General features: G+C 43.3%; 1 protein-coding gene and 2 long non-coding RNA genes across 12 annotated transcripts in view; 2 read left to right on the forward strand and 1 right to left on the reverse strand.

The window, feature by feature from the left end:
* LOC128931700 (uncharacterized) overlaps nt 1-11,899 on the forward strand; it is a 186,427-nt gene extending 174,528 nt beyond the window's left edge. The window contains exons 9-10 of the long non-coding RNA XR_013533710.1: nt 6,210-6,407; nt 9,802-11,899. This is a non-coding gene — a long non-coding RNA (uncharacterized LOC128931700). The remainder of the gene's footprint in view (nt 1-6,209; nt 6,408-9,801) is intronic.
* LOC118152761 (uncharacterized) lies at nt 1,216-17,534 on the reverse strand. Of its 7 annotated transcripts, XR_013533708.1 has the most exons (6): nt 17,424-17,534; nt 13,595-13,781; nt 6,186-6,405; nt 4,373-4,512; nt 3,956-4,256; nt 1,216-1,381 (listed from the first exon to the last, which is right to left on the reverse strand). It is a non-coding gene; the product is annotated as an uncharacterized LOC118152761 (long non-coding RNA). The 7 variants fall into 7 exon arrangements; XR_013533705.1 differs by having other exon boundaries at nt 3,956-4,512; XR_013533709.1 differs by lacking the exon at nt 1,216-1,381 and having other exon boundaries at nt 1,400-4,291; nt 13,664-13,781.
* Nucleotides 17,535-17,887: 353 nt separating this feature from the next.
* The window catches only part of DTNBP1 (dystrobrevin binding protein 1), a 161,703-nt gene continuing 155,341 nt past the window's right edge, over nt 17,888-24,249 (forward strand). For all 4 annotated transcript variants that reach the window (XM_035294859.3, XM_078368308.1, XM_035294853.3 and 1 more), the window contains exon 1: nt 17,888-17,965. The gene's annotated coding sequence lies outside the window, so the exon portion shown is untranslated. The remainder of the gene's footprint in view (nt 17,966-24,249) is intronic.

The following is a 24,249-nucleotide window of genomic DNA, read 5'->3' on the forward strand; positions in this document are numbered from 1 at the left end:
TCTATATTACAGTTTCAGAAAAAAACTGTTTTTAATCATTTATTTAATGTTTCATGAGGACATAGAGAAAGTGAAACCCTCATGCATTGCCAGTAGGAATATGAAATGATGCGATCTCTGCGGAAATCACTTTGGCAGTTCCTTAAAAAGTTAAATATAAAATTACCATATGACCCAGCAACTCCACTCCTAGGTAGATGCCTAAAAGAACTGAAAAAGAGGTATTCAAACTAAGGCTTGTGCATCCGTGCTCATAGCAGCACTATTTACAATAGCCAAACATGGAAACAACCCATCTATCGACTGGTAAGTGCTTAAAGAAACTGTGGTATAGTCAGACAGTGGAATATTACGGAGCCATAAACAAGAATGAAGTACCGACATGTCCTATGAGGTGGATGAAACTTGAAAACCTGCTTAGTAAAAGAAGCCATACAAAAAAGTCACTTTTTTTTTTTTTTTAATGAAGTCTCGCTCTGTCACCCAGGCTGGAGTGCAGTGGCACAATCTCAGCTCATTACAACCTCCACCTCCCGGGTTCAAATGATTCTCCTGAGTCAGCCTTCTGAATAGCTTGGATTATAGACACATGCCAACACGTCCAGCTTATTTTTGTATTTTTACTAGAGACAGAGTTTCACCACATTGGTCAAGCTGGTCTTGAACTCCTGATCTCATGATCTGCCCACCTCAGCCTCCCAGAGTGCTGGGATTACAGGTATGAGCCACCACACACAGTCTAAAAGGTCACGTAATATATGATTCCACTTACAGGAACTATCTAGAATAGGTAAGTCTACAGAGACAAAGGTTGGTGGTTGCCAAGGACTAGGAGCAGGGGGAAGGGGAGTAGACTGCTTAATGGGTAAGTGGTTCCCTTTGCAGGGGGGCAATGAAGATGCTTTAGAACTAGATAGAGGCGATGGTTGTACAATATTGTGAATTAGATACTATTGTTGTTATTTTGAGGCAAGATCTTGCTCTGTCACCCAAGATGGAATACTACAGTGCAATTTTGGCTCACTGCAACCTTGACCCTCCAAGCTCAAACCACTCTCCCACCTCAGCCTCCCAAGTAGCTGGGACGACAAGCATGGGCCACCACACCCACTAATTTGTTTATTTTTTGTAGAAACAGATCTATATATTCTTAAATAATGAAGTTTATGTTCTGTGAGCTTTACCCCAAGAAAAACTGTTTAATATTTAAAAATATATTTAATAACTAGTCACTTTATTAACCAGTTACTACAGAGATAATAAAAAGATATTGCAATCTTAACAATCATCATATGTTTCTCTTGGATTAAGGTTATAACCAGTCCTCTCTCTTTTGGAGTTTCACATCCAGAGACTCAACCAACAGTAGATTGAAAATATTCTGAAAAAAATACCACAATACAACAATAAAAAAAAATACAAATTTTAAGACAATACAGCATAACCACTGTTGACATAGCATTTACATTGTAGTTGGTATTACAAGTGACTAGATATGACTTGAAGTACGCTAGAGGCTGTGTGTAAATGTCCTCCAAACAAGTCTATAAAAGACTGACTATAATCAGAGTTTGAAGGACTATTTTTCTTCAGTTGGATGGATGAAAACTATTACCAATCTTTAATAATTTTCTGACTCCTGCAATTCACTTTAATGACTTATGATTACTATTGTGCAAATAATTAGGATAAATTTTAATGAAAGGCTTTCTTTGCATGTGCTGCAAATGATTGCTATGGTTAATAAAATTCACCTATTTTAAAACAGAAAGAGGAAAAAGTTAGAATTGATTTTTTTAAAAAGACCATTAAGACCTTTGGAAGTGGGTATCTCACTGTATTCCTGATGTCACTGACTCTAAGATGCAAATTTTTTTCCTATTTTAACATTGCTGAACTCAGGGTGCCTGTGACAGGCACTGAGACCAGGCAGCGGTCACAATGTAGCTGTAGCTGTCATTGCCTGCTCTGGTTCATCCAAAAGTGCTAAATCATGTCGGGGACCTGGGGGACAATTCCAGAGACAAGAGTGTGCTCTTTAAAGAACATTCTTGATTTTGAAACATGGACATTAATGAGTCAGTGTCAAAAAATGGTTGTGAAGAGTTGAATTCGGAATGTGAAGTCTCAGGAATGCTTAGACAGTTTGTTTCAATTACATTTGACTTTTCATATGTGTGTGTACATATACACACACACACACAAACATGATATAATGTCTTTGCTAAATAAGCCTTAAGAAGCTATTTCAATGAGGGCCAAATAAAAATCAAATGATAAAAAAGTATTTAATCATAATTTAATTGGCAGCATTTTTTGTCTCCATAGAACGTAAAATAATGGTGTTACATATTCAGTGATATCTTCGATATAATCAAGCATAGCGACTCTTTTGTATAAAATCTTAAACATTTGTATTATTTTAGAAAGTCATTCACAGCTCCAAATATTAAAACTGGTACACTTTTAATTTAAAGGTTAGCATATTTCAGTTTAGCTCTTTCAATAAATGTTTACTGAAAACCTGCAAAAACAAAGAGATATATATCACATACAATGTGGAATATTAAAATATATGATAGCTCATACTCCAAAACAATTTACAGTCTGACAGATCCATGATATTACTGATCTATGATTATGAGTAACATTCATTCAAAAAACACGTACTGAGTAATTTCCATGTATCGGGTTCAGTTCTGAGAACTGGGAATACAGTAGTAAACAAAGCAACCTTCCTACCCTTCTTGAACTTGCATTCTAGAAGGAAGACAGTCTGTAAAAGGGATATATAAGTAAATGTGTGTAGTGCTGGACAGTGATAAAGGCTAAGAAACAAAAGTAACTGAAGACTGGAAGAGGACTGTAAATGTTGGAAGGAGACTGAAGTTTTAGGTAAGTATCTAGAAAGCCCCCACTAGAAAACCTGCAGGAAGTAGGGGGCAAAACAGATCGCAGGGGAAAAGAGCATTCCAGTGGAGGGAACCTGGAAGGCCAGAAGCGGAGGTGTGCCTGCATGTTGAGGAACAAGGAAGGTAGTCCAACTAGAGTGGAGAAAAGAGCGTAGCAGGTGATGGCATCAGAGAAGTCAAGAGCAACCAAGTCACACTGAGCCCGTGGTCAGAGTTAGGACTTCTGCTTTTCTTCTGAGTGGGATGAGAGTCATTTGCGATGTCTTAGCAGAGAAGTGACTCACTTTTCATGGTTTGCCTTGACTGCTATGTTGAGAGGAGACTGAAAGGGGGCAGGGCACAGCCGGTAGCCAGTTAGGAGGTGTCTTAGTCGAGGCCCAGCTGCTGTAACAAAATACCTGGGACTGGACAATTTCTAAACAATCAAAACTGACTCTCAAAGTTCCAGAGGCTGGGAAGTCCAAGGTCAAGGCACCAGCATATTCTGTGTCTGGTGAGGGCCTGTTTCTCAGAGATGGTGCCTCCTCTGTGTACTCGCATGGCAGAAGACAAAATGACCTAGCTAGTTCCCTGCAGCCCTTTCATGAGGGCACTAATCCCATTCATGGGGGTAGAATCCTCATGACCGAATCACCTCCCAGAGATCCCACCTTCTAGTACCATCAGGTTGGGGTTTAAGTTCCAACATATGGATTTTAGAGGGACACACACATTTAAACCACAGCAGCAGGTGAAAGATGAGGGCACCTTGGATCATGGTAGTGTGAGTGAGGAAGGTGAGAGTGATAGAACTCTGAATATATATACAGATTTGAGATGAAGTCTCACTCTCCCAGGCTGGAGTGCAGTGATGCAATCTCAGCTCATTGCAACCTCCACCTCCCAAGTTCAAGTGATTGAAAACCTCAGCTTTCCAAATAGCTGAGACTACAGGCGCATGCCCCCACACCCAACTCATTTTTTTTCATATTTTTAGTAGAGACTGGTTTTCCCCATGTTTCGCAGGCTGGTCTTGAACTCCTGACCTCAAGTGATCTACCCACCTTGGCCTCCCAAAGTGCTGGCATTATAGGTGTGAGCCACTGCACTCAGCCAAATTCTGAACATATTTTGAAGGTAGCACCAACAGGATTTGTTGATAGATTGGAGGTGGGGCATGAAATACAGAGAGTTGTCACATGATGCCATGGTCTTTGGTCTGAGCAAATATAATGAAGTTGTCATTAGCAGGATGAGGAAGAATCGAGGAAGCACCATCAAGATCTCAGTTTTGAGCATGTTGCATTTGAGATGCTGTGCTCTGTGAAGTGATTCCAGCAGGTCTAGAATTGGCCTGAACTTTTACTGAAATGAGAAATAGACCTGCATAGCATTGTTCCCTGGGAAGACACAGAACATATTGATTACTAGTGGTACTTTGTACCCATAGGTCTGTGGAGTTTTTGGATGGTTTATACTACCTTGTCAGCATTGTTGATTAGTAATGGTGAGGTTAGATTGATGGTTTGCACCTGGTTTCAGTGAGGACCGTCTCCTCCCTCACCCCTAGAAGGCTCTGCCATTGGGCCCAGTTGCACAGGAGCAAGTGCCCAAGTGATGCCTATGGGATAAAAGAAACCCAAGATCAGATGGTCATGGTGGTTCACACCTGTAATCCCAACACTTTGGGAGGCTGAGGTGGGTGGATCACCTGCGGTCAGGAGTTTGAGACCAGCCTGACCAATTTGGTGAAACCCATCTCTACTAAAAATACAAAAATTAGCTGGACATGGCCGTGGGCGCCTGTAGTCCCAGCTACTCAGGAGGCTGGGACTCAAACCCAGGAGATGGAGGTTGCGGTGAGGCAAGATCATGCCACTGCACTGCAGCCTGGGTGATACAACTAGACTCCTCAAAAAAAAAAATCCTGAGACCCAAGACAAGACTCCATTTGGGGCTCCCTAGTTGTAAGTGTAAGTGTACATATCAGTGGTTCCTGATCTGGGAGAGGGCATGTCAAGTGTGGCCCTTCCAGAGGGAGGATAATTGGAGCTTGCACCTGGCCCCTCTGGACCCCTTGCTGTGTGACACAGCCTGTTGGAAATAGATGTTTGGTGCTGCAAAGAAAAACTGGCACTGAGACAACGTATCTTTCAGCAAGGCAATTTTTGCCTCCTGGACTGCAAAAAGGGTACCCTCGCTAGTCATCGTGCATGAGAGTACAAAGAACAAAGGTAAACACTCAAATTTATTTCTTACACATTTGGGGTTGTCACTGCTGTGTCTGATCTCCGTTGGCTGGAGCCAGACCTCACAATCTAAACTAAAACCCCATTGGCTAACAACTTAAGACTTTTCTAAACAGGTAAAAGCAGTGGAGAGCTGGGAAATGCCTGTGAGCACGTCCAGCACAGTTAAAGTACAAGGACACAAAATGTACTATGTGCCTGTAAGCATGGCATGTCTAATGGCTGCATAGGATAGGGCTTAACGAAGAGTTATTAGCACACTTATGATTTATTCTTTAACAAGAAACCAAACTTTAAAAAGGAACTTTTCTACTTCCCACACAGCCCTTGGTTGTGATGCATGCCCCTACTTCAATGCTGCTGCTATATCGTATCCTCTTCCTGCAGAAAACTGTGGATTGGTAAACACTGTTCATTTGATGACCTCTAAGTCTTTAGCAATGAAACTCTGCTCAGCTGCCACCAATAAAGCAGATGCCAGTTAGACATTAGGAGGCTGATTACAGAAATGAACTCTAAAGCTCCCCCGTCAAAGATGAAGTCTATTTCCCCACTCTTTGAATTGACCAGTGACTTTCTTTTGGTAACAGAATGTGGTAATAGGAACAGTGGCTGGTTCTGGGCCTAAGCCTTGTTAAGTGAAGCCAAATTCCACCTGGGGTTGCCTCCGTACTTGTGTCTAAGTTAGATTGCAGTAACAAACTGCAATCTAACCTAGACATAAATTAAATGAAAGCAAAACTCATGAGCAGACTTTGGTAACAAATAGCTGAGTCCCAACCAGTCACAGCAACTGAGCTTCAGTCAGTTACAGGTGGCCAACTGATCAGACCAGCTTCAAATATAGTGTCTGCTGATTGGTTACCGAGCTGTAACTAATCAAGTTACAAATGAGGTTTCTGAACCTCATTTCTGTTTTCTGTCTATAAATGCTGCCTGCCTATGTTGCAAAGTAGGGCGCTCTCACCCGTGTGTTTTCTCTCTCTTCTTCTTCCTCCCACCCTCCCTCTCTCCCTCCTACCCTCCCTCCCTCTCTCCCTCTTACCTTCTCATCCTCCCTCTCTCCCAGGCTATCCTGCTGAAGGATGAGACATGTGCAGCAGAGTGTAATCAGCTCAGTTTTCCCAGCAGAGGCCTCATACATTTGAGAAAGCCCAGAAAAGATTACTCAAGCCATTCAGCAAACCCACAGCTGACAATAGATGCATAAATGAGCTTCACCAAGCCCAGCACAAATCAGCTCAACTGCCCAGCTGGTCCACATACTGTAAGCAAAAATAATAGTTTGTTATTATATGCACTGATGTTTTGTGGTTGTGTTATACAACATTATTGTGGCAATGGGTAACCGACACATATGTTCAAGTAGAGATGTCAAGCAGGCAGTTGGATGCATGCGTCTGAAGGTCAGGTGAGAAGTCCAAGCTGGAGGAAACTGTGAGAGCATTCAGCAACGTAGTGGACACAGCTGCTCCACCTAGACTCCCTGCGGTACCTTGTTTTCTTTTGAGAGCCCCACTCCTGCTTTTGCTTCTAACACCCAGCACCTGTGTCTTTTCGGAGACTTCCCTTAGGCTTTTAGAGCTGCTTTCCCCTCCACAATCAGAAAACAAGATATACTTGGAAATTGACTTCCCTCCAGGACAGTGGTCCCCAGCCTTTTTGGCACCAGGGACCGGTTTTGTGGGAGACAGTTTTTTCATGGACCGGGCAGTGCAGGGGATGGTTGTGGGATGATTTGAGCACGTTGCATTTATTGTGTACTTTATTTCTGTTATTATTACATTGAAATCTACAATGAAATAATTACACAATTCACCATAATGTAGAATCAGTGGGAGCCCTGAACTTGTTTTCCTGCAACTAGATGGTCCCATCTGAGGGTGATGGGAGACAGTGACGGATCATTAGGCACTAGATTACCATAAGGAGTGTGTAACCTAGATCCATCACATATGTAGTTCACAATAGTGTTCCTGCTTCTATGAGAATCTGATGCCACTGCTGATCTGACAGGAGGTGAAGCTCAGTTTCACTCTCTGGCCCACTGTTCATCTTCTGCTGTGCAGCTCAGCTCTTAACAGGCCATGGACCAGTACCATTCCCTGGTCCAGAGGTTGGGGATTCCTGTGCTATAAGACAGGAGGTGGAGCTCAGGCAGTAATGCGAGGGATAGGGAGTGACTGTAAATACAAATGAAGCTTCACTTGCTTGCTCATCTACCACTCACCTCCTGCTGTACAGCTCAGTTCCTAACAGGCCGCAGACAGGTACCGGTTCGTGGCCCAGGGTTTGGAGACTCCTGTTCTAGGACAATCCTTGACCAGTGACACACAGGCACAGGGTACAGAGCAGAAGGTGTGTGAAAGCCTAGTTCTCTTATTCCAAAAACTCTCAGCATATCTTAAGCCCCAGGGTTTCTATACACCCAGGATTGGGTTAAAACCACCACCCTTTGCAAAGCCTGCCTGAGATTATGCCTTTGCTGGGCTTCCTCTCCTCTGTTTACATCTCCCTCTTCCTTACCAGTCCAGGGAGTATTTCCTCAAGAAATTATGTGCATACAAATCAGGCTCTGCTTCTGGGTCACCCACCCTAAGACAACACGTAAGTAATATTTGAAGCCATAAGTCTAGATGAGCTATCTATAAGATTAGCAAGGGGCTTGGTATTCATAGTTATTCTCTATATTTAGCATTTTAAGACATTTTGATTTTTTTTAAATTTTGCATTCCTTTTTAAAATTTTGGAACCAAGGCAATTCTGAATGTTGCTAAGTATAAAGTCTGCCCTTGCACTGATGAATTTATGGAGCAAATATTCAAGATTCTGTCAGAGTCGGATTTTCTAACCAGGTTAACATCCCCTTGATAACATATTGGCTTCTGGATGCAAATATAAAAATAAATAGAGGGATGGGAGTGTGTGAGACCGTGTGCAAGTGTGTGAGTGTGTGTGTGTGCAGACACTTCTGTTGAGGCAGGAATAAAGGAGTCCTATGCATGTTATTGGCCATCAGACCAGGTGAGAAACAGCCCCATGGAACTAGAGAACACATTCCAGATTCTGGAATGTTTTGCACAAAATCTAAGAGTAATATGGTAAAGCTCCAAAAAGAAAAAATGACCACAAATAGACATCATTCAAAAATATTTATTTTAGGTCATTTACTATATAACTGTCAATGCACATGTAGGATGAACTTATCAGACATGATTCTGCCCTCTCTGCCCTTAAAAGTTTATAGGCTGATGAGGGGAGGAGAGATAGGCATTAAATAATTACCTAGATAATCCTTTACTTGTTATTTGTGTTTGAAAGAAAAAGTACAAGGCATTCTTAGGGTAAATGACTGGGGACTAACTCTCTGGGTTAGTAACTGGGGAAAACACTCTTTGGCTTGTCCAGACTCTGAGCCCATCGCCAGGCTCTGAGCTCCCCAGAGCAGAGACTGTGTCTTGCTCGCCCTCCATCACAATGCTAGATTTGTGGCACTTTAAAAATGTTTGTTGAATGGATGCATGAGGTTACTAGTGAGGATGAGAATAAGGGCTGTGGTAAAGGAGACCTAGGAGAAGTTGAAGCCAGATCATGGAAGACCTTAAGTATCATTTGAAAAAGTTTGGACTTCATCATGTGGGACATGGGGGGGCCACTAAAAGTGTCTGAGCCAGATTGATGTGATTAGAGCTGTGTTTCATGAAGGCAACTCTGGAGAGGCTGGGGGCAGGGGGTCAGCTGGGAAGTCGCTTAGATTGGTGGTAGCAGAAAGGGATGGGAAGGAGGGAACAGCGACAAGGGGATGATTGGCTGCATCAGACCCTGAGAACTCATTTCAAGTGAGAGATTTGCTCTGGGGCATTTGCCACCAGAGGCTGCAGTTCACATAAACTCTCTGTAACATTTCCTAAGAATTCTCCAGAGGCTCATGAGTTTTCTAGTTAGGTAATTAAGAAATAGTTATGTTCTCAAGAGGATAGCTGAATGCCCTAGATAATTTCTCCAATTTCGATTTAGCAAATGGGTGGGATAACTATGCCATCCTTCCTTTTTGACTGATGCCCACTTCCTTCAGACTAAACAACCATTCAGTCACACTGCAGCAACATCAGTCACCGATGACGTCTTTAGAAGCTTCACTGTGTCAGCTCCTGGATTTGGGCTTCCCTTTATGAACTAGAGTTTATGGTTCATTTTTATTGCTCTATCTCCTACTCGCTGTAATTGCCATTACTGTAGATGATACCGTGGGTTTGTTTGTTCATTAAAAGTAAATAAGTCTGAAAGAAAAGGGAGCATACCAAAAACTTATGCTGTATTGCAAATTTTATATCAGAAGTCAGGAATGAGAAAATTTAAGGTTCTCCAGGCACTCGAATGTTTATTTCTCTGCCCTACATATGTTTCAAAAGATATTTCAAATCTGATCCTGAATCCGAACTAATCATCCATAAGGTGGGTGGGTTAGCATGAGCATAATTTATCTTCTGGTTTGTTAATTTCATAAACAATATTTATGATTAATTATTCTGTGCACTCCTGAACATTTATGAGGGTCTATTATGTGCCAAACTCTTCCATATTTTATATCTTTATGTACCTAAAGCTTTCATCTTCACACAACTCCTGCAAGGTGCTGTGTTATTATCTCTATTTTACAGTTGAAGCAACAGGCTCAGAGTGGTTCAGTGACTTGCCTGAGGCTACACAGCTCATCGGTGATGGAGCCTGTTGGAAATTGGAGTTACCTTGGCTCCAAGCCCCACTCCACTATCCTGCCTTTCTCTAAGATTGAACCAGAGCTCCACAACTCAGCAAAAAGGTTGAAAGTCTTCTCTAACGTAGGCGGATAAAATGAAAGCTGTCTTTCATGCTGCCCTGTCATCAAAGCCGAGAGCAAGCCTCAGTAAGTTTACCAGTTTGAGTGAGCAAAACAACCCGATTCCCAACAGCAAGCAGGCATGACCACTGTTGAGAAACATTAAGTTTACCCTGCCCCCATGGTTCTCTTGTGGAAGATACTTTTAGTTTGTAATTAGTGGTAGGCGGGTAACAGCTGCCTACCTAGTATATTTGTATATGTAGATCACCTGTGTATTAATAAGAATCACGTGTCAAAGAGCAAATAAACACATGGATGACTCTCTGCTCAGGGGTTTTCAGTCTGGAGAGCTGTCAGCCCCACAGGCTCTCAGGCTGTTGGTCCCCAGGATAGATTCACTCTGTTGTGCTGTTTCGGTATCTGCCTCTCAAATGCCTTCAGCGCCATCTGGGTGGGGGTATCCCAACTGAGCTGGTTCTTGGTAAGAGGTGCCCAAATGTGGAGACTAAAACCCAGGATGAAGGATTGCCTGAACAATGGAAAAAGAGGCTAAGCTGAAGGTATCTCTGCAATGTTTGAAAAGAATCCCCCAGGTGAGTTAGGGGGAGCCAGAAGGAGCCCAGGGGGAGACTCCTGGGTGAATTAGGGAGAACCCAGAAGTGGCCCAAATACTACTGGAAAAAATCCCTGGGGTAAGTTGGGGAGCTCAGAAGGAGCCCAAGGGAGACTCCCAGGGTGAATTAGGGAGAACCTTGAAGTAGACCAAGAATGTTTGAAAAAATCTCCCAGGGTTAGTTGGGGGAGCTCGGAATTGGCGCAAGAACATTTGAAAAAAATCTCCCAGGGTGGCAGCTGGGGGAACTCGGTCATATTGGGGTAACATCAGCCAAAGATCAAGCAAACACAGGGCTTATTTTGTGTGGTCCATTTGGACTTTGGTGTGTTTTGCCCTGGAGCTGTTTCAGACATAAGGTGAGGAAAAGGATTCAGGAGAAAATTCAGGAGAAGAGAAGGAGTGTGATTAAGTATGTAAAGAAATCATGGAGCAAAAAGATGAAAAGTCAAATGAGGAAAAGGTGTGCCCATCAGCCCTGCTCAGTATCTTGTAGAGAGATGGTCAGAGCCTCCCCAATATTTCTACTGCTGCTTCTGTTGGCGTGTGTGCTCCTAGAACTATGGTAACCAGTTCAGGTGCTTGTACTCCTATATCTATGGTAACCAGTTCTATCCAAGCTGGGATTCAACAAGAGGGAAATGAGGGAGATTTAGAGGCATGGCAATTTCCCGTGGTTACACACCTTCCAGATCAGCAAGGGCAAGTATGGGTTGCTTTTGAACCCCTTCCCTTCAAACTGTGAAGAGTTTAAACAGGCCATCAGTCAGTATGGGCCTGAGTTTCCATTTGTGCTAGGATGATAGAAGAGCATAGCTTTTTTTTTTTTTATTGTATTTGGCTCTGCAGTACATGTGCACATCCTGCATCCTGCAGGATTATTGCATAGGTACCTACATGCCATGGTGGTCTGCTGTCTCCATTCCCCACCTCCTCCACCCCCCCACCCCTACATCCCCCCATCAGGCATTTCTCCCAGTGTTATCCCTCCCCATCCTCCCCGCCGCCATCCCCCCTCCCCCACACCTGGCTCTGTGAGTGTTGTTCCCTTCCCTGTGCCCAAGTGTTCTCATTGTTCATCACCCGACTATGAATGAAAACGTGGTGTTTGGTTTTCTGTTCTTCTGCCAGTTTGCTGAGAATTATGGTTTCTAGGTTCATCCATGTCTGTACAAAGGAAACGAACTCATTGTTTTTTATGGCTGCATAGTATTTCATGGTGTATATGTGCCACTTTTTTTTTTTTTTTTGCCCAGTCTATCATTGATGGGCATTTGGTTTGGTTTCCAGGTCTTCCCAGTCATAAACAACACCACAATGAACATACGTGTGCATGTGTCTTGATGATAGAATGATTTATAATCCTTTGGGTATATACCCAGTAATGGGATTGCTGGGTCAAATGGAATTTCTATTTTTAGATCCTTGAGGAATCACCACACTGTCTTCCACAATGGTTGAACTAATTTACACTCCCACCAACAGTGTAAAAGAGTTCCTATTTCTCTACATCCTTTCCAGCATCTATTGTCTCCAGATTTTTTTCCTTTTTTTTTTTTTTGAGACAGAGTTTGTCTCTTGTTGCCCAGGCTGGAGTGTAATGGCGCAATCTTGGCTCACTGTGACCTCCACCTCCCGGGTTCAAGTGATTCTCCTGCCTCAGCCTCCAGAGTAGCTGGGATTATAGTGCCCACCACCATGCCTAGCTAATTTTTTTCTATTTTTAGTAGAGATGGGGTTTTACCATGTTGGCCAGGCTGGTCTCGAACTCCTGATCTCAGGTGATTCACCTGCCTCAGCCTCCCAGAGTGCTGGGAATACAGGCATGAGCCACTGCATCCAGCCACCTGATGACTTCTTAATACATTTAAATTCCTAACTTTGGGGTGAAGTTGACAAAATTTTTGAGTTGATTATTTGTTGGCATATAGGGTTTTCATATTGAAGGCTGCTGTTCTTGATGGCAATAGAAAGAAAATGCAAGACCAATCAGTCTAAGGTGAAACAAAGTCAAGGGAGAGACTATTAAATTTTGTGCATCCATGTAAATTTTATCATCAACTACATTTACAATAACATCTTCCATAACTTATAATAATGAAAATGATTTGTGGTAGCATACACCTATAATCCTGGCTTCTCATGAGGCTAAGGCAGGAGGATCCCTTGAGCCCCCCGACCTGGTCAACATAAGGGAATCCCATCTTGGCCAGGCATGGTGGCTCTCGCCTGTAATCCCAGCACTTTGGGAGGTCAAAACAGGTGGATCCCTTGAGGTCAGGAGTTTGAGACCAGCTTGGCTAACATGGTGAAACCCCATCTCTACTAAGATACAAAAATTAGCTGGGCATGGTGGCATGCACCTGTAATCCCAGCTATTTGGGAGGCTGAAGCAGGAGAATTGCTTGAACCTGGGAGGGGGAGGATGTAGTGAGCTGAGACTGTGCCACTACACTCTAGCATGGGTGACAGGGCAAGACTCCAGCTCAAAAAAGAAAAAAAAAGAGATCTCATCTCAAAAAAAACCCAACTTTACATAATGTTGTAAAAAATCATTTGCTACACATCAGCTATTTCTGACCAACTTTTAACTACAGGCAAGAAAATCATAGACTTCAAAATGGTTCATTCTGAGTTGCTAGTCTAGTCTCTTGTTTACGTTACTCTCATTCTAGCGAGAGAGGATGTGATTTCCAGAGTCAACCTGCCTTCGTTTGGGCTTGCTCTTTACTCTTTATCTTATTATTTTTCATTCCTAAACTCACACAGGTGCAGACCTTTCTTTACACAAAGCAGAGCACATGGCCAAGGAAAGGATGTGATTTCCAGAGTCTGTTTCTACAACTGCCCTAAAAGTACAAATCCTTTAAGAAATGTAGTAGATTGATTTAAAGTCACAATACATTATAAGTGAGAATTTTTCTCAAGATAAAACAGAAAGATGCTAGGTATATCAAAAGGGATGCTTCAGAAGAGAACCACACTAAAAGGAGATTAAACTCCCCAAAACAAAGCTTACCTACTTCACAATTGTGATGAGGGCTGGCAGACTAGCACTGGAGAGGCAGTAGAGACACAGAAAACTCACCCAGGCTGAGTGAGATAGGAGACCCAGGATCCAAATAGGAGTTCCAGGCCGTAGCATTGTCATCTATTAACTGGTCTTCTCTAACTCCTCTGAGACACACTTTCTTCACCTACAAAATCTAAGATATGTGACAGAGGGAAAGAAAGAGAGTCAGTTTGATGTCTATTTTTAGGTTTAAGATTCTTAGATTATGCTAATGATCACTTTATATAGCACCACCTCCACGTAAGTACCAAACACACAATTAGTCTATGTTATTGGACACACGCTCCATATGGGCTTGAATACAGCTAAAGAAACATAAGCAGATTCAAGCTTTTGGGTAATCCATACAAGAGAACAATGGTATTAAATACTATAAAATCATGTAAGTGATGGCATGTTAAGTTTTTCACTGATGAATAAGTGGGAATTCATGTTATAGCGAGTGAAGACCCTTTCACAGTTATGTTTGGTTGAGGTACCTTTCCAGTCCTGTGTTTATACAGGTAGAACCTCTTCTTTTTTTTTCTTGAGATGGAATCTCACCCTGTCTCCTAGGCTGGAGTGCAATGGTGTGATCTCAGCTCACTGCAACCTCCACCTCCCAAGTTCAAACAATTCTCCTGCCTCAGTCTCCTGATAGCTGGGATTACAGGTGCTTGCCACCATGCCCAGCTAGGCTAATTTTTGTATTTTCAGTAGAGATGGGGTTTCACCATGAGGCTGGTCTCAAACTCCTCACCTTGTCATCCGCTCACGTTGGCCTCCCAAAATGTTGTGATTACAGGCATGAGCCACTAAGCCTGGGCACCACTTCCTTTTTCTATTTAATAAAATATTGGTGGGGAAAAGACCCTCTGGCATTTGCTGTCTCATTTGTTCCTTTGTTGTAGTGATAGGGAAAGCCATAAAATAATAATATTTCAAGAAACAGATGAGATATAGATGACTTTTTAGATCTCCTTCTGGCCTCATGGATTTACATGTGTTTTTACAGAATAGAGGTAAAGTAATGATTATTAGGCTAAATGGTAATGTGGAAGTACAGGGATAATTCAAAGTTTAAGAATTCCTTCCCAGCCGGGAATGGAGGCTCATGCCTGTAATCCCAGCACTTTGAGAGGCCAAGGTGGGTGGATCATGAGGTCAATAGATTGAGACCATCCTGGCCAACATGGTGAAACCCTGTCCCTACTAAAAATACAAAAATTAGCTGGGTGTGGTAGCACACACCTGTAATCCTAGCTACTCAAGAGGCTGAGGCAGGAGCATTGCTTGAACCTGGGAGGTGGAGGTTGCAGTGAGCCGAGATCAGGTCACTGCACTCCAGCTTGGTGACAGAGTGGGACTCTGTCTCAAAAAAAAAAAAAAAAAAAAAATTCCTTCCCCATGTTTAACTGGTGTGCTTTGCAAGGTCTAGATGACATCAATGATACAATTCTTGCAAGCAACAGCAGCAGGGTTCTTGAAGGTCCGTTGTCACCTAAAAATTGTTTTCTTCCTTTTGTGTTGTTAAAGAGACTGAAGATTTCCCTGAATGGATAATGGAATTAAGTTTCTCAAAATAATGGTCCATGGACTGCCTGTCTGTACCAGCATCATTTGCAGTGCTTGTTCAAAATCCATATTCCTGGGGAATGGAGGTTTCACCACTTCAAGACCCACAAAGACTCCATTATGCTTTATGCAGGGTCACAGATGCCTATAGAATGAAGTAGATACTCCTTTTGAATTCCTGTGATGTGAAACTGACAGCAAATATTAATCCAAAAGCAAAACTGAAAAAAAAATTCATATTCTTGGTCTGTATCTGAGATCATCTTGATGGATCTCAGGTACGCTTGTATTGTATTAAACCCTCTGGTGCTATTTATACACAATAATGTCAAAAAATCACTGTCTAAATTAAGAATTCACATTCTACTGCATTGGATTAGTGATACAATGAAATTCAGGTCCAGAGTTTTTAATCATTCAATATCCAAAACACTTGGAAGTGACTTTTATATAGCTTTCAAAGTATAACACATGTAAAATAGACAATAAAAACAAGCTTTAAAAAATAATAAAACCAAAGGTTGGGTACGGTGACTCATGCCTGCAATCCCAGCACTTTGGGAGGCTGAGACCGGCAGATCACAAGGTCAGAAGTCTGAGACCAGGCTGATGAACCCTATCTCTACTAAAAATACAAAAATTAGCCAGGCATGGTAATGGGCGCCTACAATCCCAGGTACTCAGGAGGCTGAGGCAGGAGAATCTCTTGAACCCAGGAGGCGGAGGTTGCAGTGAGCCAAGATCTAGCCACTGCACTCCAGCTTCTGTGACAGAGTGGAACCCCCCCCAAAAAAGAGAAGAGCAAGAAGAAGAAGAAAATCATTCCATAATACTGTTATCCAAGGAAAAACAATAGTTGAGGACTATTTGTGTGAATTTCCTTCAAGTCTCTAAATATCATAATATAGATCATCATAGGTTCTGAAAACTCCTAACAGCAGGGACTGTTTTTCTCCATCACTGTAACCCTAGCTCTTCCCAAAATGCCCAGCACATAGTAGGTACTGAAAGCTTTGCTGAGTGAACAAAGTAAGTGAAGCTGAAATCAAATTGTATCTTTGATTTGGGTCACACTTTTTATAAAAATATACCAGCATTAAATAGAATATCACTTTCTGATTCTCAAAATTGATAACAAATCAATAACTAGTACTTCGGTATCAGATATTTTTCTAGCATTTTAGCGATATTAATTTAACCCTAACAGCCACATGTCATGTAAGCGCTATTTTATTCTGAATTTTTAGATCAGGACACTGGAGCACAGAGAGTTTAGGTAACCAACCCAATACCACACACCCAGTATGTGGCAGAGCTGTCTCCCGAGGCTTTATCAGACCAGGTTAATCTACCTGTTCATGGTCATAAAATCACCTACCTTTATAAACAAACGTGCATAACACTGACCACTTCAGCTATGGGAACTTCTATATAACATTTAAAAACTCTCCATTATGAAACTATATATTAGGTGATTGTATCACAGTTAAGATTGAGCCCTGGTACCTATGTCACTCTGCTACGGCACAAAACTCTGCAAGGGCGCCCATGCCACCCAAGGTGTGGGATGCAAAGTGCATGGGGCAGGTACCTCCGTGCACATCCACACATGCTGTTCTCAACCCCAATAATCACCTCTTTTTTTCTTTTTTTTAGACGGTCTTATTCTGTCGCCCAGGCTGGAGTGCAGTAGCACGATCTCAGCTCACAGCAGCCTCGACCTCCTGGGCTCAGGCGCTCCTCCCACCTCAGCCTCCCGAGTGGCTGGGATCACAGGCACACGCACCACCACATGCGGCTAATTTTTTGTATTTTTGATTTAAGAGATAGGGTTTTGCCATGTTGCCCAGGCTGCTCCCGAACTCCTGACCTCAAGTGATCAGCCCGCCTCAGCCTCCCGAAATGCTGTGGATACAGAAGGGAGCCACCAACTTCCCAAGTTTAAGGGTGAAATGGAGGAAAGTTCATGTAATACTCAGGGAAGTCCAATTCTTCCCACGTCTTTCACTTGGGCCCCACGCAAAAATAAAGCAACTAGAAGTGCACCGTTCTGTTCACAGTGCGCTCACCGTCGGTGGCGTCCGCTGGAAGCCCCGGGTCGGACCGGGAGGGGGACAGTGCCTCCTGCTCAGGGCCGGTATCCAAACTGATCCGCTCCCCACCGCACCCCCAGAGAAACCCACTCCACCCCCTAAACCTAAGAAAACCAGACCCCGCAAACCTGCACGAACAGAGCCATTTCCTCCTAATGTGTGCTTCAAACCCACGAAACCCAACTGGAAGCAGGACCAGCGTGCCTGCCCTGCACGCTACTCCTCCCGCGGCAGCAGCCGCCGATCCGGGCAGGTGGTGGGTCCTCGTGGGGTTCCGCGAACGTTGAGCCGCCACGCGCAACCGACGCCGGCTGGGCCTGCAAATCACCTCCCGGCCGCCAGGGGCGCCCCAGCCGCCAGAGCGAGGCGGGTCGCCCAGGAGGGGGCGCGCGGCGCCGCAGGGAAAGAGGGTGCCGCCTCGCTAGCCCTGCGCCCCTCCCCCCGCGCGCCCTCCAGGCGGGGCAGACCGCGAGGCCTCTGTGGGCGAGGGGGCGGGGACGAAACGGCCCGAGGATCCGTGCGCTGCACGGCGGCGGCGCGAGCCCGAGGGGGCGTGGGTGAGGGTAACCGGTGTGGGCGCCGAGACAGCGCCGGGCAGAGGGACCTGGCTACCCTGGACAGCGCATCGCCGCCCGCCTGGGTTGCCGCGCCACAGCCGCTGCGGATCACGGTGAGTGGGACTGCGCGCCGCCACCGCCACCGCCACCGCCGCGCTTTCTTTCTCTCCTGGACCCAGGCACCTGGCGGGAAAGGGCCGAGCGGGTGGCTGCGCGGAGGTTGCGGGTTCGCCGCTGGAACCGGCTACCTTCGGAGGGACAGGGTCCGCGTGGGTCTGGGGAGCGGGAGCTAAGCGTTTGGGCGGGGGGCGCGCGGGTCGGCCCGAGGCCCATTGGTCTCCGAAACTTTGTTCCTGTTCCTGCTCCCCGGTCCCGCTCCAGTACCTCGAGGTACCCGCTCGCGCTCAGCCCCCTGTTGCATGCACTGGGCTGGCGCCCGGGATGCCCGAGGAAGCCGCCCCTCCTTCGCGGCGGCCATTCCAGCCCGCAGCCCACCCTCCGGCCCCCGGAACCTGCTCTCGCCACCGCCCGCCGGCTCCTGGAGCGGAAAACGGCGTTTCTCGCGGGCTGCACCCACCCTGCCTCTGGAGTCCTGGGGTTCGGGCCCTAACGGTTAAGCTCCGGCCCCTCTCCTCCCTGCACCCCGGGGATGTGTCTGTGCGCTCGATGGTGCATCCTGGGTTTACAGATTGGCTTGGCAGGAGGCTGGGTTTTATCAGTGTCTGGGGTTGGAGGGGCTTCTGGTGTGTTCTTTAGGACAACTCCTCTCTCTGCCGGGTTTCCCAGGCCAGTCCTCCACTCTGGATTAGTACCGCTTCATCTCGGCATTAAGCGGTGTGTGTGGGATGTGTGTGTGTGTGCCCTCGGGTCCGATGAACTGCCTGAGAGTTTTAGCAGCAGAGCCTGGTTCTTTGGCTACCAAGGGAGAACATCTGTTGTGCTATCCTCAACTCAAAGGACAGGTCTTGGCAAAATGTGAAATCTGCGTTTGTCTTCAGGGGTCTATATTCAATCTTTGTCTGTCCCCCTTCCCGTAGGGTTTCCTCTCCACTTCAGGGCTTATTGAAATATGCTAACCACCTTTCTCTTACTCCATCTGATTTTGCCCTGGCTACCCCTTTAGGCACATATTCTCTGCCTGATTATGTGTGACCACTTAATCTTAAAATTCTAACCTTTCCTACCCAGCCCACCACAGTGTGTATTCCCCTTGCCTGCTTCATTTTGTCTTCTCTTGCGCATGTATTGTTTAGTGTACTGCATATTTTGTTTCTTTAGCTTGTTTCTTGAAAGTCTCCTCTACCAGAATGTAAGTTTCAGGAAGACAGATTTTTATCATTTGTTCTTTACTGTCTTTCTAGTGCCTACAGCCGCACAGTAAGTCCTTGATAACTCTTTTGAATTAACCCAATAAAGCAAGCTGCTTTCTGCTAATGCACAAGTGGAGAGCAACTGCAAACATTTTGCAGCTGACAGTTGTAATGATGAGAGTCTCAAGTGAAGTTTGGGAGGAGGGAGATACTCCCCGAGAGGAGGGACCCGATTTTGGCAGCCTTCAATGACAAAAGTCTAGGCGGCTATCTCTTATGGCTGGTCTGTCGCTTCATGCTCTTGGCACCTTGGCATCAGAGTGGACAAGGCATTTTTAGGGCCAATTGGCTCTCTCCTTTGGGCTCTGAAGCTTTGTCCCAATGTGTAGGTAGGAATTGTATTGAGTAAGGGAATAAGTTCACTTGTTAGCTGAATAGAAAAGTCATGGGAATGTTTAACCTGAAAGAGCTAAAATCAAGGGCAAGCTCTTGAAAGCTTTATCCTGCACAAGTGTGATGCTTCCTGTTTCAATAAGTATTTCTCAGAAACTTTGGGTCTTCAGAGGAATTTTTTTTTTTAATTCCCAAATCCAAATTGTATTACCTTTTTTTTCTTCTTTTTCTGTGGCAGGGTCTCACTCTGTCTCCCAGGCTAGAGTGCAGTGGTGCAATCTAGGCTCACTGCACCCTCCACCTCCAGGGCTCAAGTGATTCTCATGCCTCAGCCTCCTGAGTAGCTGGGATTACAGGCGTGCACCACCACACCAGGCCAACTTGTGTATTTTTGGTAGAGACAGGGTTTCACATGTTGTCCAGGCTGGTCGAACTCCTGACCTCAAGTGATCAACACCCACCTTGGCTTCCCAAGTGCTGGGATTACAAGTCATGAGCCACTGTGCCCAGCTGAAATCATATTACTTTATAAAAAAAGAAGTGGGCCAGGGAGGAGGAAGGTTAGGGGGTTTAATTTATAAATAAATTACTGGGTCAGTTCAGAGAGACACCCTTTTGGATACATGTCCAGTATGAACTGTCTTGTAAGATATCTCTGCTAGTTAGTCTTATTCCAAAATAATTATTTTTTTTTCAAATATCCTTTTGTTTTTCCATTTCTATAATGTGGATTTATGGCAGTGGTTTTAAAAGACTTAGTCTAGGGAAATGTATTAATTGTAAATAAATTGTTTAATAAAATTTACTTGAGTAAGTTTTTGAAAAAGATGTAATTAGAGCTGACTATACAAGTTCAGCAGTTCTGTGGTTACCATCTTTCCCAGATAGGTAGCAGAAATTAAATGTGAAAAGGAAAGAAAGTTTGTCTTTGAAATTAATACCAATGAACCAACCAAAGGTCATTGACAGATACTTTATTGACTTCAATTTGTATTTGTAGGAGATTTTGCTGTTAAGATTCCTGATTCAAAGTATCCAGCCTTTTTTTCTTTCTGTTCTTTGAAAGTAAGCATTTTCAAGGAGTACAAAATCCATTTTTAAAGTATCCAGTTGGGAAAGCTTAATTTTTGGTTCTTCAACAAAGGTTCCATTTAGTTTAGCTTCCTTCAAAACGTTTTAGTCACTTTGAGAGGTCCAGGTGCTTTCGTGCTCCAAAAGAGAATGTTGAAAATTTGTCAAGTAGATCCGTATTATCTGTCTAGTTATGCTCAGAAAACAGGCCCTGCTGTTTAGGATTAGGTGGATGATCATCTCTGTTGGACAGCTGGGTAGGAACCATCTAACTTGACAGGTTTGCATTTCTGGGAATAAACATTGATGAAAGGAAAGAAGTTGCACCAGAAACGTCTTTAATGGCCGGATATGGTGAAAATATGCCAGCATCAGTAGCTCATCATAATTCTAAAGTTACAAATCCACACATTTGTAGCTTTTCTTCTTAATTGAATTGGGACATAACTGACTTTGACAATGAACCATTCTAATAAACAGTTAATTTAAATATGACATTTAAAATCTAACCATTTAATAATTAGAGAGCATACTTGTTCTGAAATTTCTGTGACCGTTTAGAACTTGAGATCTGGGGTCATCATGGCCTTGAATCCTAACACCGACATTTAACTGTGTGACCTTGGGCCTCAGTATTTTATTCTATAAAAGATGTTTAATAAGGTTTTTGGGAGGAACAAATAAGACGGTGCCCTTTATGTGTCTAGCATAGTGCTTGGGGTGCTTAGTAAATATTAACTATTATCATGTGTGTGTCCTTTTTTTCTTCCATATCTATGTTTAGTTGAGATACTTCAGAATGATGTCTCTATCCCTTTTGTGATCTTAATATATAACTAATATTGCTGTCCAATAGAAATATAACATAAACCACATATGTAATTTTCAGTTTTCTACAAATCACGTTAAAAAAGTACAGACAAGTGAAATTAGTTTTAATAATGTTATTTAACCCAGGCCATGTATATATTTCATCATGTAATCAATGCAGAAAAAAGGAGATTTTAAAATCTTTTTTTTCCCATAGAAAATCTTCAAAATCTAGTGTGTATTTGATGCTTAGAGCCCATCTCAGTTCAGGGTACCCATATTTCAGTTGCTCAGTGGTTGCCTGTGGTTAGAGGTGACTGTATTGGACAAACAGCTCTAGATTGCACAGAGCTTCCAAGTTTGCCTCTTAAAGCTCTTAGACACTTTCCACTAGTGAGAACCTCACTGCCACCTTAAACCCAGCATTACAAAAAGAAAGGTACTCATCTTTCAGACTCTCTACTCTGTTCCCTTTTGCTGTTAGTAATTCCACCAGCTCTTCAGTCTACTGTCTGAAATCGGATTTGTATTCTCTCTTTTCTTGTATGTTGTTTGTTGTCTAATATTCTCGTATGTTTATTTGAAAATATTTTTGGCCGGGCTCGGTGGCTCAAGCCTGTAATCCCAGCACTTTGGGAGGCCGAGGCGGGTGGATCACAAGGTCAAGAGATTGAGACCATCTAGGTCAACATGGTGAAACCCCATCTCTACTAAAGATACAAAAAATTAGCTGGGCATGGTGGCGCGTGCCTGTAATCCCAGCTACTTGGGAGCCTGGGGCAGGAGAATTGCCTGAACCCAGGAGGCAGAGGTTGCCGAAATCACACCATTGCACTCCAGCCTGGGTAACAAGAGCGAAACTCCTCTCAAAAAAAAAAAAAAGAAAATATTTTTTTCTTTAGTCTGACTTCATTCTTCCTACTATGTATTTGAAAATATTTTAAAATCTCTTTCCCTCACCCCTCGAGCCCTGTTTCCCACATTTTTGCCTTATCTACAGATTCCCTTTTTTTTTTTTTCTTATTATACTTTATGCTCTGGCGTACACGTGCAGATCTTGCAGGATTGTTGCTTAGGTACACACAGGCTCTCTGAGTCTCTGGGCTCCACATTCTCTCCATTCTTTCCTCAGCCCTTTATAACGTCAGAAATGGTTTCCATTACATAGGTTATTCCTACCCTTAATACCTTTCCTTTGTCAAATATCCAGAAAAGTATAATTAGTTTAACTGATAGTCTGACATTAAAATAATTTATTCAAGAGAAGAACACAAATGAAGGAGAAAAGCTGTGGGAAGGGAAGATGAAACCATTCTTTGAGCTTTATATGCCTTTCTGGAAATATCAGAAGGAATAGATTCTAGTAGTCTATAGTACAGTAATTCTAGTTAACAATGTATTGTATATTTCAAGAAAGCTAGATGAGAATTGTAATATTCCTAACATAAGAAAAGATAAATGTTTGAAGTGATAGATATTCCAGTTACCCTAACTCGATCATTACATTGTATACATGTACCAAAACGGCACATGTACCCTGGGAAAATGTACAACTATGAGGCATAAATTTAAAAATACAAAGAAATATCATGGAACTGATTAATAATAATCACAATCACCACCCCAAAGCAATGAAACTTGATTTTTTAAAATTGTACTTTAAGCTCTGGGACACATGTGCACATCTCGCAGGGTTGTTGCATAGGTACACACATGCCATGGTGGTTTGCAGTCTCTGTTCCCCGTGGGCTACATCAGGCATTTCTCCCACTGTTTTCCCTCCCCGGCCTCCCTGCCCCCCGCTGTTCCTCCCCTAACCCCCTCCACCCCCAACCTGCCCCAGTGTGTGATGTTCCCCTCCCTATGCCCATGTGTTCTCATTGTTTAACACCCTCTTATGAGTGAGAACATGTGGTGTTTGGTTTTCTCTTCTTGTGTCAGTTTGCTGAGAATGATGGTTTCCAGATTCATCCATGATGTTTACACAGTGCTTTCTAAGAGACAGGGCACCTTCCTCTGTGCCTGGTGAACAGAGGGACAAAACAAAAGAAAGGCACTGGATGAAGAGTCAAGAAACCTGGGTTCTAGCCCTGGCTTTATTATTTACTAGCTCTATTCCCTTGCTTAAGTTGCTTTGAGACACTGTTTACACACCTGCTCAATGGGGTATTATATCTGTGGTGAGATTGTTTTGTTAGAATCAAATGGGGCCTCACCATTTTTACATTGGCTGTCCTTTGGCTGTGTAGATCTTCCCCTCCGTGCCCCCAGCCTACCCTAATCACTCTAGTAAAACTGGAACCTGCCTTATATTCACACACACAGCTAGATATGTACCACACCTGATCCTCTTACACTGCTTTTTTCCCACAGCACTTATAACCTAGCAGTTTGCGAATTTACATAGTAATTGAAATCATTAAATCATTGATCTCTCTTGATGCATTTAAAATCATCACAATTCAGTTTGGGCATGTTTCAGTAGTATAGCTGCTTCATCAATACACATAGGCTTGTGTTACCTTTTAGTAAATGATAATATGTATTCCTACAACTGTATTTACACTTCATAGTCCTATTTGTGGCAAGGGCCAGGTTATATCATTTATAAATAAAATCCATGTTTCATCATAAGTTTTAAATGAAATTAAAATGCATATGTATTTCTATAATTCATATTTATGGGTTATGTTATTTACATAAATCTATATAGCATTAAATTCTTGCTGAAATTAAAAATGATCATCTTAATAGTAACATAAAGCTATGATATATTGATTTGCTGAATAATTTTTACTTTACATATATGTAGC

This window comes from Callithrix jacchus, chromosome 4 (genome assembly GCF_049354715.1).
Source record: "Callithrix jacchus isolate 240 chromosome 4, calJac240_pri, whole genome shotgun sequence".
NCBI classification, from domain to species: Eukaryota; Metazoa; Chordata; class Mammalia; order Primates; family Cebidae; genus Callithrix; species Callithrix jacchus.